Raw genomic sequence first — 22,806 nt, forward strand, 5'->3', positions numbered from 1 at the left:
CAGCTGGGGACCCTGACCTACCATCACCAGACAACGAAACGGCATCTTCCTTCCCCAACAGGGCAGACGTCAGCCTAAGCAGCTTTAAATAAGATCCAGAGTCTCCTAATGTAAGACTGAAAAAGGTCCAGGTTTTAGCCAAAAACTACTCACCATAATGAGAACCAGGAAGATATCAAATGCAGTGAAAAAACATAATGAATAAACACTGGTATGGCCTAAACCATGCCCCATCCCCACTCCTGATTCATTAAGTGAAATCTTAAATTTCAATACCACAGAATGTGACTATATTTGATGATAAGGCCTTAATGAAGAGGCAATTAAGGCAAAATGAGGTCGTTAGGATGGGCCCTGGTCCAACTTGACTGGCATCCTTATAAAAAGAGATTAGGACATGCATGTGTACATAGACACAAGGAGGGAAGACCACTGGAAGACAGAGAGAAGATGGGCATCTACATGCCAAGGAGAGAGAACCTTAAAAGAAAGCAACCCTACCAACCCCTTGGCCTTGGACTTCTGGCCTTCAGAACTCTGCGAAGATAAATTTCTCCTGTTAAGCCCAAGTCTGTGGTTCTTTGTTACGGCAGCCTTAGCAAACCAACACAGATGCCAACAGCAAAACAACAGTGATGTCAGAACTCTGTGATACATATTTTAGGAGTCGTAAAAATGTTTCAATACCTAATTACAGATAAGCTGGAAATAAAAAATAAAGTTTCAACCAACAAATAGAAAATACAAAAAAAGACCCAAATAAAAACTTTAGAATAGAAAAATACGTATATAACTAAAATTGAAAAAAAAAAAAATTACTGGGGCGCCTGCGTGGCTCAGTTGTTTAAGTGTTCGACCTTGGCGCAGGTCATGATCTCACGGTTTGTTAAGTTGGAGCCCCGCATGGGTTCTGTGATGACAGCTCAGAGCCTGGAGTCTGCTTCAGATTCTGTGTGTGTGTCTCTCTCTGACCCTCCCCTTCTCACACACTCTCTCGCTCTCTGTCAAGAATAAATAAATATTAAAAAATTTTAAAAATATATCAACTCCCTTTTGAGGAACAGCTCTTGGCCTGCTACTGAGTCTTAAAAGAGACCAAATGCTTATCCATGAGCCACAAAGTTACCATGTGATCTGAGCTGTCCATCACAAACTGGGTGTCATCTGGCCCACCAAGCCCTAAAATTGGACGTGCACAGCAACACTCCATCCTCAAATGGAGGTGATATATAATGATCAAGCCCAAGCAGGACCTAGAGCCAAAAACAAAGGACGTAAAGAAGTGGCCTACATGCCATGGCTCCTCTTCTTGCTACACCACCTTCTCTCGTCTCTCCCAGCCTGTAGTCATGGCCTCCTGGAGAGGTTCCTAAGATCAGCTGGCAGAGAGAGAGAGAACTCGGGCTAGCCACCCCAGGGTGCCGAGCTGCCACACTGTAGTCCCTCTCTGGGACATCCCTGAAGACAGTGATGAAGGGAAATCCTCCCAGGGGAAAGGACTTCAAGCAGTGCACTGGTTGTTCACTTTGCTTGGAAGGAAAGACAGCCAGATGTGCTAATATATACCAATTCAGGGGCTATGGCAGATAATTTTGAGTGGATGGCCAGAGGTTGGGAAGGAACATGATTGGAAATTTGATAACAAAGAGATAGGAAGAGATGAGTGAATACATCTTTCTGCATGGCAGAACACAGAGAAGTACTTGTGTGCTGTGTGAATGTCTAGCAAAGGATGACCTCAGCAGAGAAGGTTTTAATAATCAACTGGATAAAATGCCCCATTCTGTGGATACTAGCCAGCCTCTTTCCACAGCCATTCTTTCCTGCCACTGCCCAATGGGCTCATGAACAATGTGGCCACAGTGGCAGGGATGGAGGTTATTCACGGCCTCAGACATGGACTTTCACTCACCAAGGCACAGAGAGGCAGCTATGCCTCTAAGTGGATGTCCGCTAAGTGGACCAGACCACTCCACTCAGTAAGTCAGGGCACTCTTTGCCACAGAGTAGGAAATACATTACTCCTCCCTACCCCTACCACAGACAGCTTGTTCCCCTCCTTATGCCCCTTTTATTCTTCATAAGTCATAGTATCCCCACATCTGTGTCCCTGATAATGTAATTTACTCTGTGTCCATTTTTCTGGTCGTAAAAACATACAGACTTGTTGCCCAGATTAGTGATATAGTACAGTGTTTGTACACATAGTAGATGATAATAAATAATAGATTTGTGATGTGATGTCAGTATCAGAGTCAAGGAACAGGAAAAAACCACAGGAAGACACAACACCAGTATAACCCAGTAACTCAGAGATGACCTGAAGGCATCTACTCAGGAAGCCTCATGAAATACGGCACATCAGGAACTTCAGAGCACTACAGAAGATGTAAGATTGTATAGGGTGCTAATTCTATGTTACTTCATTCAAACAGCAATGGGGGGCCACTGAAAGACCCTTAGAAGAACTGAGTAATTGAAACTTTGTTTTTAAAACAGATAACTGATTGTCTTTCAGAGACACAGAAGAGGAAAAGCATGGACAGAAAAATGAGGTTTTCTCACAGTCAAGTGTTGGGTAACAAGGATTAAATGTAAGCCAGCATGGTGGGCATAGACAGGAGGAATGCTATGAGCAATGGTGAAGCAGAATCAATAGAACTTGACAATTAATAGGAGACAGTGGGAGAGGAGTTGGGAGAAGGCCAGTATGATCATGGGTATTTAGTTCACGGGTAGCAGTCTGTCATCATTTCCCAAAATAAAAAGCATGTTTGGAGAGAAAATAAGTAGCAAGTTTGAAGGGAGAAAGATAATTTAGTTAAGTTTAAATCGTGTTGAGTCTGAAACTTCTTTGGGACATGTCAGTGGAAATATTGAGAAAGCAAGTGTGTGCCTGTGGATTTCAAAATATAAAACAATTTATGCTCGAAATAAAGATTTGTGAGCCAGCAGCATCTGGTTAACAACTGGTAACCTTGGACACGGATGTGTTCCACCACAGTCTGAAAAGGACAGAGCCTGGGACAGAACTCGAGGTGAAGGAGTCTGAGACAGACCAGGCAGAACAGTGACGGGAAGACCAGGAACACGAGAGCTGTCATTAATACCAAAGAGATTTTCAAAGGATGAGTGGTCAGCAAAAGGAAACCACTAGACATAATTAAACGTACTATACAATGGAATGTTTTCAATATGTTTAACAACATGAGTGGCCTTTGTCAGAATGTCTAATAGTGTAGTAGGGACAGAGGCTGGTTTGGAGTGAGTAGAAGTAAATAGGGGTAAATAAGAAGAAACAGAGACTTGGCATATAAATCTCCCCTTCCCCATTATTTAGCCTTCATCAAACCCACCAGCCTGATCTCTCATCATGCTCTATTTGGGCCCTACAATCTAATCATTTAAAGATAGTTGTCACTTCCCAAACATACCAGACCATGTCTTGCCTTTTCTCACATATCTTCCTTTCAGGATTAAGCTAACGCATTGTTCCTTCCATCAAGTCTAACCTGCTCCCAGCCCTATGCCTCCCAAGTGGAAATGACCTCTTCTCCCTTTGTGAACACAGTGCCCATTGCATAAGTCTATCCTGGTGATTACACCAAGATATGTCTGATTGTAGTTGCAACTTGGGCCTCACTCTTGGAAGCCCAACATCAATGTGGTAGATTGCCAAGATGCCCACAGGTTTCACCCCATGCCTGCAGCCACACCCTTTAGCCAGGTGATTCTGCTGATTTGCCCATCAAGAGGTGGAATCCATTTTTCCAGGGCTTCAACTAGATTTTGGCTATGTGGTTTGACTTGGGAAATGGGACGCTAGCAAATATGACACAAGAAAGGCATGAAAAGTTCATCTCTGCTGGGACGAGGAATCATATCATCATAAACAAGCACAGTCTGGCTGGTTAGAGGAAGAGAGACCACACTGAAGACAAAGGCATCCCAGTGGACACTGAAAATTGCCAGGTATGTGATAAAGCCATCCTACATATTGCAGCCTCAGCTGGGCCAGCCTAGATCAGAAGACCTGCTCAACCAACCCGTAAGTCAATCATGAGAAACAGTGATTATTATCTTAAGTCACTAAAGTCTTGAGCACTTCGGTATGTGGCAAAAGCTAACTGATACAATGAACAAGAAACTTCATGTCAATTTCATTCATTCTGTTAGATTGCCCTTAAATGCTCAGGGTCTATTGACAGAGTGGCCAAAAATAATGAGAGTTGTGTCAAGTTCACACTACTAAAGGGGAAATTCTTCCAGGGTATTCACTTGCCCAAGAACTCATTGCTTGTAAATTGCCCAACATTTCCACAAGAATATCTTTTTTTCTACTGGTTGCAAAGGGACTGTGGTAGACTCCAAATAAATGCAGAGACTAGAGAGAGATGGAAAGGGCAAATGATGAGTATACAATTACAATGACATATTCAGTCAAAGATCTAACTAGTGTCTGTGCAGAGGGCGGAGCATTCAGTAACAGTTCATGAGAACAGTGATGCCACGAACTGGGCTAGAAGGAGAAAGAAGCTATAATCCAGAGGAGAAACTTTGGGAACCAAACCCAGAGACAAAATGATGGATTGAACATGGAATACATTTCCTCTATAAATACTACCAAATGACACTCAATATATCTTGAATATGAGCAGATAGGCAACAGTTATTACTCTATGGATAAGTTTTTTAAATTGTTCAATGCTCACTCGTAATGAGATCATTAGCACTTTGTAGATGCCCAGATATCCCTGAAAAAATAAAATTTTATTTTGGAGTTTATTATTAGATAAATTCTAACTTGGTTAAGAATAATGAATACCAGAGTTGCTGTTCATAACACTTGCTGGGCTGCTAAACCAAATAAAAGAAACATTTTGCTCTCAGTTTTTCAATGTATCTTAGGTCCAAATTTCAGCTAACCTTAAATGAACCAGCTTCCAAAGATGTCCTCAAACAATCATACTTTTTCTTATGAATCTGAAAGCAAAATTTGTCCTGAGATATTCAATTTATTTTTGCCCAGGGGAATCAATGATATGTTTCAGACCAAAACACATTAGAATTTCAGAAGAGTTCAGAGATGCTTTTGTTTTGGAGAAAAATACGTGCTCTCCTTTGTGTTCGGCAGGGCAAAACTGCAACTCTGTAGTATATCTGGTCTAATAAAAATTAGTCTCCTAACTATAAATGCACTTTATGTAACATACACACTTGGGATCCTTGGGGAAAGGCACAATATAAATAACTGATTGACAAACGTTACTGAAAAAGCGAACACATTTAATGGTGTTATCTCCCTTTTCAAGAAATAATGAACAGAGCATAACCAGAAGTATTAATCAGTTAAATATCAAGAATTTATTGATCACCTTATATTCTCTTATTTAGTCAACAAATATTTAGTAAGCACTCACTCTGTTCTGGATGTGGGGATATGTAGTACATAAGTAGATTATGGCCTCTTGCCGTGGCTGAATCCAGCGAGAAGTCAAAAATAAGGATAAAAATGTGGGAAAACATTAACAGTTATGGTGTACCTGATAAATGAAATCGACAGCACACTCCGATAGAGAGAAAAAGAGGAGAGGGCTAATTGGCCTTGAGTGAGACCCAGGGAGATGACATTGAAGCTGAGATAAGACAGAAGATACCCGTGGAGGTGGAGGCTGAGTGCTTACTGTGTTTGGAGAAATAAAAGAACAATGAATCAAATGTGAAAAGAAAAGGAAAGAAAGACATGAGATGTATTTACTTGTATGGATAGTTCAAAATCCATCCTAGGACTTACAGGCCAAATTAGAGAGTGTAACTTTTATTAAAATGAAATGTGGGGGCACCTGGGTGGCTCAGTCTGTTCAGCGTAGGCTTTGACTCAGGTCATGGTCTGACGGTTCGTGAGTTCGAGTCCCACGTCGGGCTCTGTGCTGACAGCTCAGAGCCTGGAGCCTGCTTCCGATTCTGTGTCTCCCTCTCTCTCTCTCTGCCCCTCCCCTGCTAACACTGTCTCTCAAAAATAAATCAAAAACACAAAAAAATTTTAAATGAAATGTGAAGCAGGGAAGTAATGTTTGCTTACCCTCGGGTGGATACAGATGGAGGAAGTGACTAAATTATGAATGTTTTTCGGGTTGGAATGAACAGAGTGTGCTGAAGCGGCCTATGGGGAAGAACGTAAGCAGGATGCCGAGCAGCTCCGGAATAAGGGAGTCAGGGGCACCTGAGTGGCTCCGTCGGTTAAGCGTCCAACTCTTGATTTCGGCCATGAAGTCGTGATCTCATGGCTCATGAATTCAAGCCCTATATCGGGCTCTCTCTTTCTCCCACTCTCTCTGCCCCTCCCTGACTCATGCTATCTCCGTCTCTTTGAAAATAAATAAAGACAAAGAATTAGGGTGCTGTTTACTGCAAAGCTAGGAGAGAACCAGATGCGGGCTGGAGGAGCACGTGAGTCTGAAGAAGCATAAAATTGTTTCCCAAACTTTGTATGAACTGGATAGAAACATAAGCAAAACCCTGATGCGCAGCTGCGTGGCCGTGGAGACTTCACCACACACCCATACAGAGAGAGAAGTGGAAATAAGTACAAAGTATAATGAAACGTCACATTGCACAGTAAATCCTATGAATGACCGATCCAGAGATTCAGGGAATGGAGTAGAAAATAAGAGCTAGGTGTGTGGAAGAGTGGGAACGTGTAAGGAAAGTATAAGCAGGAAAGTGGCCAGCGAAGGCTCCAGGGCAGCGGTGGAGGACCGGAGTGTTAGTGGCCCAAGAATGCGGATCTGCTTTGAGAAGAACAGAGGTTCCCTCTCATCTGTCATAAAGTCATCAAGCAAATCTACAACCAAAATCCCTCTCCAGCTCTACGGCTGCACCGCAGACCCGCGTCCAGGCTGTCCGTGCGTGGGGTTCAGGAGACCTCGGCGTACCTTCCTACCACGGAGTCTCCGCCTCCAGCAAGCCTGCCCTCTGTCCTCTCAAACCGCAGAGCCATCGTACCCTTCCCCGAAAAGTCTCCCCAGGCCTCCTCTCAACAACACAGCGCAGGCGAGATTCCCGTCAGAGGCCTTTCCAGGCGGACCCCGGGGCTGGCAGTCAGCTCCTTCCACCCTTCCTCCCGCACCACTGCTCCAACCGGCACAGCCCATCTAAAACTCAGCATTGTCCTTGCGAGGGCTTTGTGCATGTCATTTTCCTCAACATTGTGTTTAAGATTCTGGCAAAAGTGGGCAAGACAACAAAACTATAAGTTTAGAGCTGATTTCATAATGTCGATGTTGTCAGAGAGTTCTTAGCTTTGGTCGATGATTCCGTAGTTCCTAAGCACCCCCGTATCTGAGGTCTAAGTTGCCCATCACATGAGGAAGCAGAATTCATCTTCCTTTGCTGTGACACCGTCTCACATGTGCCCACATTACAAAATCTATTGTCCTGTAAGTGTGTGTGTCTTTATCCCCCAAACACATACACAGGTATCACTCATTCCTCCTCATCGTTACACCCCAGCACCCTAGCACCCACCCCACCGGCTACCCAACATCTCCACAGACCACTACACCCCACCAAATGGGAAACACCCCCATTTTCCAGAGTATTTGTGAATCCTCTCTCCAAAGAGCTCGTGTCTGCTCCCAGAATTCACTGGATCAGCTCACAGAATGAGAGCAGATGACCAGCTTAATCTTACAGTATTTTTTCCTGTCAAAATGGTATTTATTATTTTTTTAAGATTTACAATAGTTTATTGTCAAATTGGTTTCCATATGACACCCAGTGCTTCTCCCCACAAGTGCCCCCCTCCATGGCCATCACCCCCTTTGCCCCCCCTTCAGTCGTTGGTTCGGTTCCTTATCAGTATTCAATAGTCTCCAGAGGACCATGGGGAGGGGAAGAGGGAAAGAGAGTTGGGGAGAGAGAGGGACGCAAATCATGAGAGACTATTGAATACTGAAAATCTTACAGTATTTTTGACACAAAGTGACAAGTTAGGCCATCTTCAATTGTCTCAAACCCGACATTTTCTTCTAAATCTTAAAATTCCATTTTCTTCTTATGCAGACAGGTGTGGTCTACATCAAATAGATCTTGGAGCCCTATTCAATTCCTACGAACTTCTCTGAGTTGAGAGGTCATCCTTACTTGGCAATGTTATTGAGAATGTAGAAAGGCTTACTTCATTAGTCACATGAATGTGTTCACAACTTATTGCATAATAAAACTTTTATAAATTTTCTCTTTTCTTAAACACACATCTTGCAGAAGATTTGTATCTGGGGCGTCTGGGTGGCTCAGTCGATAAAGCATCTGCCTCTTGGTTTTGGGCTCAGAGCATGAGCTCACAGTTGTGAGACAGAGCCTCACATTGGGCTCAGTGCTGACAGTGTGAAGCCTGCTTGGGATTCTCTGTCCCCTTCTCTCTCTGTCCCTCCCTTGCTTTCTCTCTTTCTTACTCTCTCTGTCAAAAAATAACACATATTTAAAAAAAATTTTTTTAATGAGTAGAATCTGGGGGCCCCTGGGTGGCTCAGTTGGTTAAGTGTCTGACTTCGGCTCAGGTCATGATCTCACAGTTCGTGGGTTCGAGCCCCGAGTCGGGCTCTGTGCTGACAGCTCGCTCAGAGCGTGGAGCCTGCTTCAGATTCTGTGTCTCCCTGTCTCTCTAATCCTCCCCTGCTCAGGCTGTCTCTCTCTCTCTCTCTCTCTTTCTCTCTCTCTCTCAAAACTAAATAAAAACATTAAAAAAATGAGTAGAATCTGAACTGGGTAGATATTTGATTGGAAGTGTTGTGACACGCTTTCCTCACACAGACCAGATAGTTGCACTTGGGCATGTAATTAATCCAAACCACAGAAATGTAGAAGGTTCATTTTATCCAAAATTAATTTCTTCCTAATAACTGTCATTTTACTGCATTCATTCACTGAGTACCGCACTAGTGATGAAGTTTCTCCTTGGCCATTATTTATAGGGTTACAAAGTTTTTATTTTGTGTTTTTTATTAATTTGCTTGTTTTACTGTAGGGCACTACTCTTTTTTGTTAATGTTATTTATTTTTGAGAGAGTGAGAGACAGAGGGCGAGCAGGGAAGCAACAGAGAGAGAGAGGGAGACACAGAATGTGAAGCAGGCTCCAGGCTCTGAGCTGTCAACAAAAAGTCTGATGCAGGGCTCAAACTCACCAACCATGAGTTCATGACGTGAGCCAAAGTCAAGGCTTAACCGATGGAGCCACCCAAGCGCCTCTGTAGGGTCCTACTCTTTACATGCCCACTAGTAAAGAACTACAGAATCACAGGGCTGGAATGAAATACAAGGGGCTGAAGCTCCCTCACTTAGGACTGGTCACTCACTGGTCACTCTCCACCAGTCTAGAAACTTGAGGGGTCCTTAGTAAAATTCCCACATGGAGATCAAAACTGACATGCTAGGCATGTTAAGTTGGTCACAAGCAATTAGGACAGCAAAAAGAATGGACTGAATCTAAGAAGGAACTAGCAATTTAGGACTGAATGATAAAAAAAAATCTGAGGTGCCTGGGTGGCTCAGTCGGTTAAGCACCCAACTCTTGCCTTCACCTCAGGCCATGATCTCACAGTTCATGTGTTCGAGCACGGCATCACACTCTGTGCTAACAGTGTGGAGCCAGCTTGGGATTCTCTCTCTCTCTCTCTCTCTCTCTCTCTCTCTCTCTGCCCCTGTCCTGCTGGTGTGTGGTTGCTCTCTCTCAACATAAAAAAAATAAATAAATTTAAAAAAAGAAAAGGCTGTTCAAAGCCTTGCCTGTTAAACTGGGGTATCTCAGCTGAACACAGAAGGCTGTAAGACTCCAGAGTTGAGGTGTCATATGAAATCTAGTGCTTCAGTAAGTTGCTATGATCATTGTTGAAGTGAAATGGAAGCTAAAGAGGTAGGATAGCATATTCTCTTCTGGAGAGTAGCCAACTTTTTACACAAAGTGCTTAATGAATCCACAAATGGACATATTTGTGTAAAAATGTTTGTTACATCTTTAAATTTCTTCAAAAAGAAAGAGGCAGCACTCTTTGCTTAAATAAATGTCCTAGTTTTTCTTTCAGCCTTCCAGGTAAGCAGGTCAGCCAGGATCTCCCAACTTTCAACTTACCAGCATGGTTCCTAGGCAAAACAGCAACTCATTTAAAATAGCTTTATTCTCTTTTTCTTGGGATAAACAAAAGAGCAGCCCAATTGTCAATGGTCATATTTGTGAGCTAATTTTTCCAAAAATTGGTTCTCATCCAGGTTCATTAAAGTTCCTAATTGTCATGTGTTCCCTGGCTTCAGAAGGTCTTGGATGGCTGAGCTGTTGAAGCTGTAAAAAGCTTCTCTTGGAACTCTGCAATTTTTATAATTATTGATTAATTAGATTTGAATGTGAAAGTTGGACAGACTGTTCTGTTTTTATTTTTCTCCAATTTAGAATTTTTGTGGCAGGGATGGGAGGGGATAAAAATGTGCACAGATACTCAATTGTGTTCAGATGAATAATCTGTTGAAAGCAACAATTGACTTCACTTAGAAATATTCAGATGTGTTTTGTGTAAAGGTTAGTGATTTTCAAGAAGATGAAGGATTACTTTGGAAAAAGCAACCAAAAAGGCAAACTAATCTATCAACACCATAAGTTATTGTTAATGTTTCTTGCAACTTACAGATAAAGTAAATTTTCAAGTCCTTCAAAAGCATTTCTGGAAATCTGTCTGATTTGGTTGTTGTTCAGGAGACTGAAAAAAACAAAAACAAACAAAGATCCCAAAATGAGAAACAGATTCTGTAAATATTATAATAACTCTACTAGAAATAGTGCTTTACATAGTAGAAAGACATTTACTGAAATGTTCATTAACTTTACAAATTTATAATTTTATTTTTTTAAATAGTTTATTGTCAAATTGGTTTCCATATAACACCGAGGGGTCTTCCCCACAAGTGCCCTCCTCCAGCACCACCACCTCCCTTCCCCCTACCCCTCCTTCTTCAACCCTCGGTTCGTTTTCAGTATTCAATAGTCTCTCATGATTTGTGTCCTTCTCTCTCCTGAACTCTCTTCCCCCCTTCCCCTCCCTATGGTCCTCTGTTAGGTTTCTCCTGTTAGATCTATGAGTGCAAACATATGATATCTGTCCTTCTCCGCCTGACTTATTTCACTTAGCATGACACCCTCGAGGTCCATCCACTTTGCTACAAATGGCCATATTTCATTCTTTCTCATTGCCATGTAATACTCCATTGTATATATATACCACATCTTCTTGACCCATTCATCAGGTGATGGATGTAATTTCCTATTCAAAAAAAGCCTCTGTTAAAACATTAGTTTGTCATAAAAGCCTTCAAAAGTAGTTTCTGTGTATTAATCCTAAATACCCTCTCTTTTAGAGAGGACTATAAACCTTGGGATAAAATTCTTGTTTTCCTGAAGCTTACCATTTAAAAGGGAAATTATCAGTACAGTCACAAGGACAGAGGAATATGTTTCTAAATAAGCCAAGGAGAGTTATATACACTCAGGCTTAAGTATTTTCTTGGAAAACTAAATATCACAGCTTTTGGCACATAGTAGACTCTCATTGTGTATTTGTTGACCGTCAAACTGCAAGTTAATTACACCATAGGAGTGAAGTTCTTAGTAGCGTACCATCAAATGGTCCAAAAGTGACTCCTAAAACTCCAGAGAGAAAAATAACAGGTGGCAAACATAAATTGGATTTGAACAGTAAAGCCAGTTACAGAAAATCACCTCTTAGCAACTTTGAACACTTTAGAAAATGCCCTCCAGCAAATAAAAATTACAGCTTGTTTTCCCTGCTAAATACACATTAAATTTCTTTCAAATTTAAATTACTATGGCATGTCTAAATGTACAGGGAATGTCTATTAATTGGATTGGCACACATTTTTCTTAATATCTTGTGGTATTAACGCTTCTAATACCTACCTTCAGAGTAAAATGTCCAAGGATTCGCTTTGAGTGTTATTATAAAAATATTGTTTTATGCTTTTTTTTTTGGTATGACTTAGGAAAAGAGTTTTGGCCAATGGAGCAGATGATTATTTTAGTCAAAACACACAGAGACCCCAAACTCACCTGCATCTTAGCTACTACTCACCACATGACGTACGACTAAGGTTCAGCCCCTCAGGTCCCCAAACAGCATTTCAAGCTGCTCTCCAACACCCACCTCTGGTACCAAAGCCACCCCTTGCCATTCGTGCCTGGTGTTCTGGCCACCAGGGAGGCAGAGCCATTCATCCACAGTGTGCATTAGAGCTGATGCCGTACAGAGATCATGCCCATTTTTATGGACAATTCTTACTTCAGTCAATGACCCAATCAACTTTATAGTCTACCATGTGTTCAATAAATTTTTAAGCTGAGTAAAAGCAACACAGATAGTTAATATGTAGTTAATATCAGTCACAAACATGGTCCTGAGAAAATGTGTTATTTACTCTCTCTGTATATTCTTCATCTAATGTTCAAAAATCCATCACTATACTTCCTTTAGACTCTCCAAACTACCATGGTATACCTATTTTTACTTGAAGAATGACTAGTCTGTGCCCACATTCTATTAAATACATGCACCAATGCATGTAGAAAAACATATATGTATGTATGCACACATGCATATGTAGATAGAGCCGCATACATATATGTACGTGCACATGTGTGCACACAGATGCATATTTGAATATGTGTATATGTGCATGTGCGTGCATGCACACACGTGTGTATATACCTATGTCACATGTGTGTGTAGTCTACGCATCCTCTGTGTGATACGTTTGCATGTGTGGTACATGGTACGTGTGTGTAGAGTCTCAATGTCATTTCAACCACATGATATACGAAACTGTTTGACTAATTTCTTAATTTTCCCAAGGATGGTGCCTAGAAATGAGTTGATCCATTTAATACAAAGGATGCCTTTGGTCATTAGTGCCTCATTCTTTCAATACCACAACTGAAAAAGGGGAAAAAGTACCACTTATCATAATTCATCTTTCTTCAGTATATAAAATGTGCTCAATGCTTATGTTTCTGCATATTCTTATGTAGTTACCTAAATTTGGGTAAAAATAAAAAACATCCAATTTCTAAAATTGCACTGAAGTTGTTTTTATTTCTTTAATGTTACAATTCAATATGAATATTAATAATCTAAAGTATGAGATCAAGCGATTTAACTCCTAGGTTTTTTTAGAAATGTTTTTATTGCTGACAAGAAACAAATGCATTAATGTGGTTCACAGTTGAATGTGTTTTCCAATCATAAGTACATGTTAAGGTTTATTCAAAGCATTATGTTCTCCATCAAAATATCTTTGTTATAATTTTAACGGATAGAACGCTTTCCTAACAATGTTCTGGTTAAATGATTATCGACACTGTCATATATATTATTTTTTTAATTTTTCATAAAGGGTATGTATTCAAAATTTATGAGTGATTCTACTGACATTGAGGATATAAAACAGTATCTATCATCCATTTACAAAAAATCAATACACACTTTAGAAAATGCGTGGTTATATTCTATACCCTAATATTGCCTATTCTGCCGGGGGAGGGGGTGTGGAGAGAAGCAAACAAAGCTCCCAAGAAAAACATTACACTTTTATTGAGGAAATAAAATAATTCCTGAACACAGAACATCTGCGATCCTGAGGCGCAAGACTTTGCGGGGAGAAAAACCAGCGATAGGCGGGCCTGTTCTCCTAACTGCGTCTTTCATTGTTGAAGCTGTCTCCCACACACATGCTTGTACATTTTGATGTGGGAATGGGGTTCAGAGCTGATGGCCAGGAAAGAATTCTTAAGCCCTGTTTGGTCAAAAAGATGGTCTTATTCAAGCACAGGGGTAGGACCCATGGGCGGAAAGAGCCCCCCTGAGGTCCTGACTGGTGAAGGGTGATACCCCCTCAAGTCCGGAGGAGGTGAGGGGCAGCTCCCAGAGGAAGCCACTCTGCCTGTTTCAAGGACTTGTCAATGGGCTGTGAGTAGGAAGGAAATTTAATGCTTTCTTTTGCCTTTGTTTCCCATATCACACTTGATATACAAACGCACATTGTGTGGTCGGAAATATTTGTTAAAAAGGAATTAGTAGCTATTGGAAAGATAAAAGCTTTTTTGCATAATTATGTATCCTTCAAAGTGAGGAGAAACAAGATAGAGCTTTCTCCTGTGTTAAACAAAATTTCCATTCAAGGTAATGCCAAGAATTACTCTGAAAGTAAATCATTACACCTACATTTAGGTACAAATAAAACAGGGTTTTTTGTTTTTTGTTTTTTGTTTTTGGTAACTGACAATAATATTAATCTGCTTCTGCTTTGTAATTACGTTTACTTTTCATTTGGACACGCTCCAGAAATGTGGTTCTGCTCCCTTCACACACAGGATTCCCCTGAACACTTCATTTCCATGTTCCCTGAAGTAAATAGACTAGAACTTTCAATAAGCATAAACCATGATTCCTGAGTTATTCGCATAGTTACCAAGTAAGAGATTCTTGACCAAAATCATTAAGGACTCTCTTTTGAAAATTTGCCACCACTAATACCACTAAAAATATCTGCAGTATTATAAGCACCACATAAATCATTTGCAGTTCAAATAGAAAAAAAGAAGGGGCTAGGGGTAGGGGAGGAAAGGAAGAAAAAAGTCTGGCAGATTGAAAGGACACACTTCTACCACTGGATGTATCAGCTCTTCATGCATATTTCTCAAAGGAAAAGGCAGATTTACATGTGAAATCTCCCTGTGAGTGACAAATTCTTTCACAGATCCAACAGATAAACTGTCTTCTCTATCTTTTGAAATTTTAAGACTTCAAAATCTAAATGTTCTGAAGTAAAAGAAAGATATAGTTATTTTGAAAGTGTGTACTGATGGTTATTTGATTCTTTTTCTATAAATTAAATACATAGATCCTTTCTCTGTATTTCTACTTGGTTCTTTGTCTTTATTAATTTGTTAAGAATGGGTTGCCTGTAAGAAAAATTAAATTTTTACTTATAACATGTTAGAAATAGTTTTTCAAAGATTATAGTTTGTACTTTCAGCCATCTTTATTATTTGTATCATACAGATGTTTTAAGTTTTTACGTAATGAAATTTGATAGTCATTTCTTTCATAGTTTCAGGATTTTGTGTCATGCTTAGGCTTCCCTGAATCTAAAATTGTATTAAAAACATATTTTTCCTTAAGTTATTGTGGTTTCATTTTAATGCTTAAATGTTTTACTTATCTGGAATTAATTTTTTATTTTTCCCAAGTTACTTGTGTAATGTCATTATTATTGACTGACATAGTCATATTTCCTCTGTGATTTGCAATTTAATATAATCATATACATATCTCTGACATGAGCTGGGTCTATTTTTAGACACATTAATGATGGAAACATTTCAAATGTTTCTGTTTTGTTTTCTATATAGGGTAGTTTCTATCCCTCTTCTTTTTAAAATAGTAATTTTAATGGTTATTTTTAAAGCCAACCCACCACCCACCAGCCACCCCAGTATGCTTGATGAACATTCTTCAAATTAAAAAAGGAAAAATCCTTTGGATACTTTAATTCGCATTTGACTGTTACTCTACTGATTTTACCCATCTAGGAATGTGATTGTCTTTCCACTTATCTAAATTGTGTGTCTAAAAGATGTGTTCTTCTTTTGGTTGATCGTGGGCGTTTCCATGATCCAATCACATCTTATGTTGACCGTGATACTTTTGTCTTCTTCCCATAATGAGGACTCATGTCTCTTCCCTCTCTGACTAATATCATGGAATAATGCCTCTTAGCGATATAAGTAACAGTGCCAAAGAACATTATTTTAGTCTTTCACCCTAAAGAATTATGCTAGTTTTAGACTAGAAATTTTAGAAGAGAGAAAACATTTAAAAAAGAATTCACCGTCAAGTGTAGACAGGGAACAGGACACTGACAGGATAGGTCGTTGTGCTCAGATGTTGTCTCACCACAAATAATCCGTATAAGCAGCAACTGAAAATACGGCATTTTAATTAATTTATTTATTTTTTAAATAGTTTATTGTCAAATTGGTTTCCATATAACACCCAGTGCTCTTGTGACATTTTTACATCTAGACTAAAACTAAAGAAAAGGTGCATTTTTAGTAACATAGCAGGCATATTAGAACTACTTTAAGAAATGTCTCACAAACCTATAGTAAAATGAGTATTTTATCCAATCTAAAATCCATTATTAGTATTAAAAAATGTGTTTTTGAAAAGTTTTTGGCCTTGCTGTTATTTTAAGACATTAATGTTAAGCTTTTTTTGAACATTCTACAATAGATTCTTTTAAAACAATTTTTTTAATGTTTATTAATTTTTGGGAGAGAGAGTAAGAGCACGAGTGGTGAAGGGTCAGAGAGAGAGGGAGACACAGAATCTGAAACAGCCTCCAGGCTCTGAGCTGTCAGCAGAGAGCCCGATGCGGGGCTCAGACCCATGAACTGTGAGATCATGACCTGAGCTGAAGTCAGACACTTAACCAACTGAGCCACCCAGGCACCCGTGAACATTCTAAATCTAAATGCACTACACATGCATACATACATATGTGCATGCACTTAGTGCATATATACAGACAGACAGACAATAGCTATTGTGTCCTCTTCCAACACACAGAGCCAATGTCTATTCCTCTGAGCTCACACAGTGCTAGGAACACTGTGTGTTTCTTCATTTGACCTATAGTAGTAGAACTATAATGCTACATAAATAATCTGTGCTAATTATAGACAAAGTAGAAAACACAGATATGTACAATGAACGTTTAAAAAAAAAGCAAAAAGACACTACTCAGATCCACTTAACTATGGTAAATATATCCCCAACTTTAGATAGAAGGATTCAGTGTTTGTAAATTGCCCAAGGTCAGATACCTAATACTTTTGTACTTTTGTTGTTTTTTCATGCTTATTTATTTTTGAGAGAGAGAGCATGAGCAGAGAGAAGGGGATAGAGGACCCTAAGCAGGCTCTATGCTGACAACCCCGTGAGGCTCGAATTCATGAGCCATGACATCATGACCTGAGCCAAAGCCAGACACTTAACCGACTGAGCCACCCAAGTGCCCCTGATTCTTCTTTATTCTCGTATTATACCATATTAAATACAAATATTTTTTCTAGGATATGATTATGAAAGATAGGATGACATATATGAAGTCAAAGACATTTCTCTCTTATATACATATGGTTAACCATATTAAATCTGTTTTGAGGAGTCAGGCTGTGAAATTTGAAATTACCAAGCTGATCAGAAAATTTTATCGATTTTCTAAAACATAAAATAGGTCAGATGTGATACTATTTTCCAACTTTCCTGGACTTTCACCTGGGTTTGGCCATTTTATTCACTTATTACAAAGAGATTCCCAAGGCCAAGTATACAGAATAATATAAATGTACTAACTACATTTTAAAATCCAACATCAGAGATAAGGCTCTTAAATTATGAATTTAATAGTAAATAAAATTAATTTCTTAACATTGAATAAAAGGAAAATTAAGGTTAGATGCTCTTCCAAAAAAAAAAAAAAAAAGATGCCAAATGCATCTGTGCAGATTGTGAATGCTGGTGTGACTGACTTCAGCAAACAAGGAAAATCGTCTCTGGTTAAATTACTCACACCTGTGATAAGGACCTTGCCATGACCTTGTAGTACAGAGCATCATAGAATGTTACACCTGAAGAGACCTTAAAAGTTATTTCACTTCGAATGGCTTTATTTCTTTTGATTCTTACTATAGTGAAACTGATGAGATGTGAGCCCGTTTCTTTTCATAGCATATTTGTAGTGAAGTGAACACGCGCCTATCAGAGATCGACGGCCAACTGTGATCACTCACATTCCGGCGGGGACGTTAAATAGATGAAGCTTCATCCTCGTGGCTCTTGCATAGCCCAGTGACAAAAACAAAACATAATAAATCTTCAGGTGTACACCTTTGCCACATTAAAAATAATACTCTAGGATATTTAAATCAAACTTCCAAAGGCAGAGTTTTTAGGGAGATAAAGCTAGCCTTGAACATCAACAGCAGGTGCCTAATAGACATACAAGGTGAGTCACAAAGGCAAGTGACATACACAATGTTTAATTTTCTAGAAGTTACATTTAAAAAAAGTAAAAAGAACCAGGTGAAACTAATAATTTATATTAATATAGCTATTATGTATATTTATCTAACCTAGTGTATCCAAATTATTATCATTCCAATGTCTAATCAATACCAAATGTATTAATAAAAATTTTTATACTCTTATTTTCAGATGTTTTGCCACCCAAACATATTTCACACCTAAAGTACATCTCATTTTGGACTAACCACATATTGAGTCATATTTATAGCTCCCTCCATAGACTACTGCATTGGAATGCACAGTTATTTTGCTGACATTGCCCACAACCTCCCCAAAATCCTTTTTTTTTAAAATGTCTGTTTGTTTTTGAAAGAGAGAGACACAGAGTGTGAGTGGAGGAGGGGCAGAGAAAGGGAGACACAGAATTTGAGGCAGGCTCTAGACTCTGAGCTTTCAGCACAGAACCTGACATGGGGCTCAAATCCATGACCATAAGACGGTGACCTGAGCCAAAGTCATATCTTCACCAACTGAGCCACCCAGGTGCCCCCAAAAAACCTTTCTCAACTAAAAAGTGCTTTGTATTTCAGAAAAAACTTGTCTCCCCTCCTTACACAATTTACTAAAGCTTATGCGCTTGGGATATTTTCTTTCTGATAAATTAACATGCTTAGATATATCATGGAATACAATTTGATTGAACCATATATTTGGCACTTTAGAGGCCAATATTGTATTGACTGTCAAGCTCCAACATCCCAAAGGCCATTCAGTATAGTGATAAACCTGAAAAGTGAAAGGAACACAGCTGGAAGAACTTTCCTATGCCCTCAGATTAATGCTCCTATACAGTCCAAGGCACTCCAGCCATCTTTGAGAGTTAATTTGCAGTAATACTAGCAATTAATATCATCTCATTTTCTTTGTCAACCTCAGGAGGCTGCAAGCCCTAATGCTCATAACAAAGGTGATATGAAGCCCACTTATTTTTGGCTCTTGGGTTGCTCATTATCACCATGACTCTCAACCCAACTGCGAGTAATCAATAATGAATTACTGGAATTATTGGGAAGCCACTACACTATTAGGAAAAACGCCTCCCTTACCCACCAATACTGCTCAGCTCAATAAGAAAGCAGATGGATGCTTTGTTGGTCAAAGTTGCCATGTCATCTGGCTCATCTTCTCAGGTGTACAAATCTTTCATCGACCTCTGGGTTTGCCATAAGGAATTAATAAGGCAAAGGAAAAGAGAAAATAAATTTAATTTAGTGAGGCAAAAGGAAAGGCTTCTTTCATTTCCTGCTTTGAACCCTATTTTCAGTGACTCTTAAATGTAGAAATACTCAAACTGATGAGATCCTCTCTCAAATCACTTAACCCAGACCCCCAGCTCTCTGCCAATTCTACCCGGATTAACCTGGAAACTCTCTAGATTGCATTGTGTTAGCTACGACCTCTCATAAAGCCATTTCTAAGGCTGCTCTGGCTCTCTAAGGATGAGTGACAGCTTTAAAAGAGAGACTCTAGGGCACCACAAGGAGCACTCTTTAATAAAAAGATTATGTGCTCTAATCTTCAATAAATCTTTTTGATTACTTAATATTTTGGAGTTTGAATTTTTCCATCTATTAAAATTTTTTAAATAAATCATAATAATAACACTGATTGGGTTACCCCACAATTAAGTTGGGGTTGAAATAAGGTAATAATATATATGAAAAGAGAAAACTGGAGGGAAGTTGGGTTGGCTATTTATAGAGTGTAAGCATTATAGCAGGGACAGGGTGGTAAAGAGTGACCTGGAAATAAAGGTTTCTCTGGGAAGACACCTTAGGAAGTCCAATGGAATACAGTGTTCCCGAGACTGATGTCTTCAACCTTGGCTTGATTGATATTTGAAGCCGGATAGTTCTGTGTTGGGAGCTGTGAGGCCCTGAGAATCCGAAGAAGGTTAGTAGCGCCCCGGGCTCTGTCCTCAAGACGCTGGAGCACCCCTTCTGCCGGTTGCATCAAACCAGGTGGAAAGAAACCATGCTCAGCTGAGAATCACTGTCCTACAGTCTGAGGCCTCAAGAAGGATCCCAGCTACAGTCTCCAGTTTCCCAGCCTCAATTTTTCAGACACAAGGGAGTTATCACAAAGCAGAAGGATACACAGTGGCCACAAAACCCATTTTGGTGTTGTGGCAGCCTACCATCCGACTCCTACAGGCTCAGTGTTAATGCTGATCAAAGTATGAGAAAGAAGGAGAGGGCAAAATCAGGCAGAGGCAGGGGGCGGGGGGGTTGGGGGGCTGGGCAGGTAGCTACAGTGAATCCAGGGAATGCATCAACATAGTGATAGTGGCGAAGGGAATTGGCTGGAGACAGGAAACAAAGGTGAGACAAATCACAAACAGACCAATTAAGGTGTAAGGATGAGTCCAAAAGCAAGAATAACAGAGAAAAATGAGAAAAACCAGCAATCTTTAAAGGGAAATTAAAAACAGGGTTTGTATGCTGTTTCTAGGAGAACGTCTGGATAGCTAGCTGTTCACGGCTTTAAATATTCTTTATTTCAACTTGTTCCTCGTGGGGTTGAGGGACGCTCCGAAAACCTTAAATGTACACAGAGAAGCTTCTGATATCAGCAGGTAACAACCATCATTCCTGGGCGACAGCCCAGAGCTGCCTCTCTTAACACCGTGGGAGTTCTCTGCGTTGCTGTCCTGTGTGCCATGTTCTCAAAGCCCCAGTTTTCATGCACTTGTCACTCTTTCCCTGATTAGACTAAACAATAAGGTCACATGTTATTGATCTTCCTCAATAACCACTCAATTTTTTCAACACTACTTCTTCAAGCCTCGAGAAATGGGTCTAATACTTTAAACTTGATGAAAGAAAAAGAAAAAAGAGCACGAAGTTTTGTGCAAAGGTTTATCTCCTTGAGATTGTTGTCCTAAACACAAATTATACCTTTTGGTTCCTATAAGAAGAGATGCTTCACTTAATCACCTGGCTCTGATCCATTCAATCATTGGTCACCAATTAAGACCATGACACTTGTGCAGTTTGGAACTAATGGGACTTGGATTCCACCTGGATTAAACGTTCAAGTTTCTAACTCATCATTAGCATGGCACACAATCTGGACCTACATGGGATACAGTCTCAATAAATTAGTGTGAAATTGTTTTTATAATAGTATAAAAATATTATAAATAAATAAAAAGTTGGAAGATGGTGGTAAGCCTCCAACTGTCCCAGGAACACAACTAGACAGCTATCAAACCATCCTAAACACCCTAGAGCTTGACCTGAAGAGCCCATGCTGAAGAAGCAGGAAGTGCAGACTTGGCTTCAGGAAGAAAAAAGTCATGGGTGCTGCAGAAGGAGGGAGCCACGGCCATGGACAAGGATGGAAGAGACAGGAACACACGGTGAAACACACAAGGAGAATATTTCTACAAAGCCACTGGCTTGAAAGATGAGAGAGGCCAAGTTTCATGAACTCTGCTACCAGCAAAGCTTAAGGCCAAGGGCTTTCTAGGCTGAGACAGAGCATGGAGGGTGCCGCACTGTTTCTGGACAGAATACAGGCAAACAACCCAGGGGCAGGCAGCATGGAAATAGCAATCTCAAAGCTGCCCAGGGCACAGAGTGGAGAGATTATTCACTTTTCTTGGAGAATGTTCCTGAGAGGCAGCATTCATGAAGCCATCTTTCCCAGAAAAAGAAGCTGACGGGTGCCATTTCCCTCCTCGGCTCTTCAGCATAAACACAGATCCGCCTGTGAGAAGCAGCACAGAGCTCACCCTGGCTACCTAACTTGCTTACACCGAACCTCATCCCCTGTGCTCTGGCGTCACTGTCTATCTCAGGCGAGTTTGCCTCAATCCCAGGGCAGCAGGCCCTTTGCCCACACCGCATCTCCTGACCAGAGAGTTCTCATCGCATAAGTAAACCAGAGCATGCTGTGTACGACCCGCCACATTCATACCAGCGACTAAACACGGCCCACAGCCGAAGAGGGCCTCTGCAGACGACTGGCTTGAGGATAGAGTGACCACAGCACAACAGCAGAGCACATTCAGTGCACACTGGAGACGCTCCCTGAAGGGCCAGGCCCCGGTCACTATATGATCTGGTCTTCGTTAGGCAGTAACTCACTTTTGGAAGCAGGAGACATAACTGGCTTTTCTAACACAGAGAAGATGGCAGAGACTTAGACAAAAATGTCAAGAGGGAGGAATTTATCCCAAATGAAAAAACAAGATAAGACCCAAGCCCAAGATCTATGTGAAGCAGTTATAAGTAACACACCTGATGGAAAATTTAAAGCAGTGCTCATAAGGATACTCGCTGAGCTCGAGAAAAGAATAGCAGACATCAGTGAGACACTTACCACAGAGTTAAAAAAATAAAATAGAATCAATAAGAAATGAAGAATGTAATAAGTGAGACTGGAAACAGTCTTGATGTAAGAAACAGCAGGCTGGAAGAAGCAGAAGAGTGAATTAGGACCTTAAAGACAAAATAATAGAAATAATGAAGCTGAACAAATAGAAAATGAATCATTATTCAACACAGGAATAGACTTAGAGAACTCAGTGACTCCATCAAACATAATACAATTCACATTATAGAATTCCAAGAAGAAAAGAGAAAAGCGGGC

Source organism: Suricata suricatta, chromosome 15 (assembly GCF_006229205.1).
Source record: "Suricata suricatta isolate VVHF042 chromosome 15, meerkat_22Aug2017_6uvM2_HiC, whole genome shotgun sequence".
Taxonomy (NCBI): Eukaryota; Metazoa; Chordata; class Mammalia; order Carnivora; family Herpestidae; genus Suricata; species Suricata suricatta.